Raw genomic sequence first — 5411 nt, 5'->3', positions numbered from 1 at the left:
CCCACCCCCTGCCACTTTCCCCCCTTGGTGTCCATACATTTGTTCTCTACATCTGTGTCTCAGTTTCTGCCCTGCAAACCAGTTCATCTGTACCGTTTTTCTAGGTTCCACATATATGCGTTAATATACGATATTTGTTTTTCTCTTTCTGACTTACTTCATTCTGTATGACAGTCTGTAGATCCATCCACGTCTCAACAAATGACCCAATTTCGTTCCTTTTTATGGCTGAGTAATATTCCACTGTATATATGTACCACATCTTCTTTTTTTTTTAGATGTTGGGGGTAGGAGTTTATTAAATTATTTATTTATTTTTGCTGTGTTGGGTCTTCGTTTCTGTGCGAGGGCTTTCCCTAGTTGTGACAAGCAGGGGCCACTCTTCATCGTGGTGCGCGGGCCTCTCACTATTGCGGCCTCTCGTTGCGGAGCACAGGCTCCAGACACACAGGCTCAGTAGTTGTGGCTCATGGGCCTAGTTGCTCCGTGGCATGTGGGATCCTCCCAGACCAGGGCTCGAACCCGTGTCCCCTGCATTAGCAGGTAGACTCTCAACCACTGTGCCACCAGGGAAGCCCCGTACCACATCTTCTTTATCCATTCATCTGTTGATGGGCATTTAGGTTGCTTCCATGACCTGCCTGCCTTTGTTTTTTATTGCTACACAGTATTTTCTGGGCTCATCCTATTTTTGCTCTCCTGGGCCATCCTAACCCTCGAGAGCAAAGTCAAGGACAGGCTGACTGTTCCCGTGACAGTAAGGGCCAGGTGTGCAGTCCAAGAGGAGGCTCCTGCTGCTGCACCAATTGTCAACACGGTAAGATGAGCTTCAGTTAACAGGGAGAAAACGTTTTCACCTACTGACTCTCAGGGGGAATATTTTTAGAATTGGAATTACCTGCTGATTTAAGTAAACAAGTGTCACGTGGGAAATGATGACTATCTTTTCAGCCACAGCTGAGGGCTGCCATGTGGCACCCTCCACTCCTTTGCAGTCACATAAGAGCCTAGAGTTCCTGTGCATTATCTCATTTCATCCTTGAAATAAATTCATCAAGGCAAGTGTTACTACATTTCCAATTTATGAACAGGGAAAGCAATGTGCAGAAAAGGGTTTAAAAAAAAAATAAAGTAATATGGGGCTTCCCTGGTGGCGCAGTGGTTGAGAGTCCGCCTGCCGATGCAGGGTACACGGGTTCGTGCCCTGGTCCAGGAGGATCCCACATGCCTCGGAGCAGCTGGGTCCGTGGGCCATGGCCGCTGGGCCTGCATGTCCGGAGCCTGTGCTCTGCAACGGGAGGGGCCGCGGCAGTGAGAGGCCCGCGTACCACAAAAAAAAAAAAAAAAAAGTAATATGATGGGAAAATGTGTATTGTTTTACATATTTTCATTTCTCTGAATTTTTGTCACTTGCGCTTTTGGTGTCATATCTGAAAAACCATTAGTACTTCACAGTTATGAATATTTACTCTTGTGTTTTCTCTTGACAGTTCTAGTTTTAGCCCTTTCTTATACATCCGTCTATGATCTGAATGTTGGACAGGTCCCTTCAACACAGTGACCACACGTTTCCTCGTTGATTTTTGTTCAACGTTAGACTGAAGAGCCCCTTTTCCTATCCTAATCCTTTTCTGCTCATGTACAAATTAATTTATCCAATAGTTCATATTTTGATTCCTGAGATGTGAGGAGCTGGATGTGTATATAATAGGTAAGATAAGTTATTTATTGGGCAGCTACTATGTGCTTGCTCAGTGCTGGAGAGAAAAAGTACAATAATTGACCACAAGGAGCAAACATACACATCGGAGAATCAGTCACAAGTATTTATTCAGCATCTTGAAGTGCCCAGCATCACACAAGTGACAAGAAGTATCTCTTTGCTTTTATTTGTCGACCAGGGCGGGTGAGTACAGAGGGGGCTCTTAGTCCAGCCTGGGAGGTGGAGGGAGGGGGAAGCTTGTGGGGGGAGGAGGTCCCCTGGTGGGGAGGGAGGGGGTGCAGACCCTCAGAGACCACCTGAGAGCCCAGCAGAAACCCCTGGCCTCCTGGAAGGGGAGGTCAGAGGCCAATTCCGGGTGGTGGGGCCAGCTGAGTCAGCAGCTCCCTCTTGACTGGCTTCCCCAAGCTTGGGTCTTGTTGGAGATTTCAGATACACAAACCCCAAGCTTTCCGGAGGACGTTCTGTAGGACGCAGATGCTTGGATGTTACTGGATGCCTCATGGGAAACAGGTCATGAAGGACAAGTGAGTCCAGCCTGGGCTGCGGGGCTGGGAGGTGCCGCCAGGAGGCCAGAGCCGGGGGCTCTGAGAGGCAACCAGGTTTGACCCTTTGGCAGCGGTTGGGGTGGTGGCCAGAGGGTGAAAGTCGGGGTGTGGGGGGAGTTGAGGGGTTGGGCAGTTGGCATAAACCACCAGAGGCTTTGGTGAGGTGAGGGGAAACATGGAGAGAACCCCCATCTTCAGCCTGACCTCCGGGAGCCGGGCCAGCAGCCTCTCCTAGGGTGTGTCCCCACTAGATGTACCCCATCCCCCAGTACCATCCCTGCAGCTGAGCGCCCCCCCCCCCCACCGCCTTTTCACTGCTGCAGCTCTGAAACCAAGGACCCTGAGGATTGGCATCAGCTAGATCCAATCCACCTATGATCTGCCTTCCCCCACCAAGTTCACTTCAATTTTTTAACAACAGCTGCTTTTTTAAAAAATTTATTAATTTTTTTGGCTGCGTTGGGTCTTCGTTGCTGTGTGCGGGCTTTCTCTAGTTGCAGCATCGCTTTAATTGTTTTTATGAAAATTTGCATATCCTCTGAGTGGCACGGAGCCTAAACGGTAAGACTTTTGCCTGAGTTGTTGCTTCAGGAACTTGGTATCAGCTGTGTCCAGTTCGAGCTGAGCTGGTGAGTGGTTAGGACCACCAATCCTCCAACTGAAACTGAGCACTGGGCTCATGTGCCTGCGGGCAGAAAGTCAACCTCTGACGGCGGGCTTTGCAGCAAACTAAGGATGTTGTTTGCAGGGTGCCGAGCAAGGGAGTGGGGGGCAGGCCTCAGACCCACTGCAACGCGGCCTCTGAGTTAGTGGTTTTTAAAGGGGAAGAATAGAGGGGCTGGGGTTCATCACCTTAATCGTCTGTGACTTGGGGGTCTCTGTCTCTGTAACCTGTACAGGCCATCTTGCCCCGGAAGTTGACTCAGAATGGCACGTGAACATGCTGCTTATTGGGAAGCTGAGGCTCCAGGCACCTGACCTGCATTGCTCCTTATTGATGAGGCAAACGTGACCATGTAGGTGCAGCCGGGAAGGAAGGGAACCAGAATTTAATTGTAAACTAGTCACGGGACTTAGTTTCCACCTATGCCGTCAGGCCAGGCACTGCCCCTCAGAACCTGTGTCCCTCACAGATGGCTGCCTCACCATTTTCTTATTTCCAATCACCTTTCCCCACCTCCTGTGCCTCAGCCTCATCCTGTAAATACCCGTCCTCGGCCCTTGGGTAGGCAGCCTCTTTTCTCTGCTGTGAACCTCGGCGTCTCAGCATCTGGCTCAGTGACACTTCTGCCTCTGCTCCATCCATGCCTTTCTCTACTCTGCAGCTAGAGCCCCGCAAACTAACTCGGGGTCATCATGAAGGTAGGGTCCCCATCGCCCTCATCCGCTCAGCTCCCTGGGTGCAAGCCACTGAGCACCATGGGCCCCAAACCACCCTCCCCAAAACCAGGCACCAGGCCCAACCACTGGCACCCTGGCCCCTCCTTTTTTTTTTTTTTTTTTTGGCTGCATTGGGTCTTCGTTGCTGCGTGCGGGATTTCTGTAGTTGCAGCGAGTGGGGGCTACTCTTCATCGTGGTGTGTGGGCTTCTCATTGCTGATGGCTTCTCTTGTTGCAAAGCACGGGTTCTAGGCGCGCTGGTTTCAGTAGCTGTGGCTTGCGAGCTCTAGAGCACAGGCTCAGTAGTTGGGGCACATGGGCTTAGTTGCTCCACGGCATGTGGGATCTTCCCGGACCAGGGCTCGAACCTGTGTCCCCTGCATTGGCAGGCGGATTCTTAACCAGTGCACCACCAGGGAAGTCTGCTGGCCCCTCCTTGACCTTAGTATTTGCTTCGATCTTTGACTTCTGGACTTTGCACCATGAGGTCCCCCATGTGTCCCAGCACAGCTGAGGGTGGAAAGCAGTAGGTGGCTCTTCTATGGTTAATGGGTGTGTAGGTGAAGTGAGGCTTGGGGGTGAGCAGAACCCTGGAGAGATTGTGGGGGGACAGGTCCTACCCTTGCAGGCAGGCAGATGTCCAGCAGGGGAGGCCAAGAAGAGGCGTCATCAGGGACCGGTGCCATGGATGGCAGACCCCAGACCATCGTCTCACAAAGTTTGTTAACAAAAGCCAGTAATCTATCAATGTGAACTTGTAGAAACTGTCTTACTTCCTATTTCCATAGAATTTGACCAAAGCAGTTGCCTGGCCCAGGGAAAGGGGGACACTTCACACTTGGGCTAGGCCATGTGGGTTGGTGAGTGCATTCCGGTTCCCTGGTCACACGCAACCCTGCAGAAGCCACAGAAATTGCAACACAGGTCCCAGGATCCTAGCTCTTAGTATGAAGACCATGTCTGCCCCACCGAGTCGCAGGCAGTGTTCTTGCATCTCAGACCTGCCAGTGGCTGCCCTGTCCCATCACAGCCACGTCCATGTTTGCATCTGCCCAAGGGAATCCCATGGTGAGGGATGCTGGGTGCCCAGTGGCATCTCCGCAGCCCCTGAGTGTGCAGAGGACCCCATGTAGGAGGCCACCCTGGGGGCGGGGCCAGGCACAAGACTCAGGACCGAGAACAGGTTTATTCAGATCCATGGTCGGTTACAAGTTTGGTTTGGTTACTGGTCACAGGCCCCAAATGCCACTACTACGAGTTTACATCAAAATACAAAGCCCAATACTTACAGTGTGAAAACTTAAAAAAAAAAATACACCAAAGACTAAGGCTTTTAAAAATCTCAGTTGAAAACTTCTCCCTGGTGCGTCATCTGTAGAATGAAACGCGGGTGAGATGCTGTGAGGATTTCTGACAGCGAACTCGCATTTGTCATATACTTTGGATATTTAAATGTTACCAAAAAATCAGTGTCTTTGAGCGCCTGATTTGACTGAAGATACAAATGACGCTTTTGACCATCTTTGGTTGTAGACCACCCACAGGGAACAAGGTGGTGACAGCCCTGACGACCTGCTCTGTGGCCTAGGGGCATCTGTGTCCTCGGAGGGTCTCTCTTCAAAAGCAGGCATATGGCCCAGCCTTGGAGCTACTGGGAAAATACAGTGGCCCTAGCTTTGCCAAACGCGGCAACAAAATCAGGTTTAAAATCATGAAACAGAGAACCATTGTCTAATTTTCTTAGGGCTCTCTTTCAGGGCCTG

This window comes from Lipotes vexillifer, unplaced genomic scaffold (assembly GCF_000442215.2).
Source record: "Lipotes vexillifer unplaced genomic scaffold, Lipotes_vexillifer_v1.1 scaffold987, whole genome shotgun sequence".
Taxonomy (NCBI): Eukaryota; Metazoa; Chordata; class Mammalia; order Artiodactyla; family Lipotidae; genus Lipotes; species Lipotes vexillifer.
Note: the sequence above shows the minus strand (reverse complement) of the source record.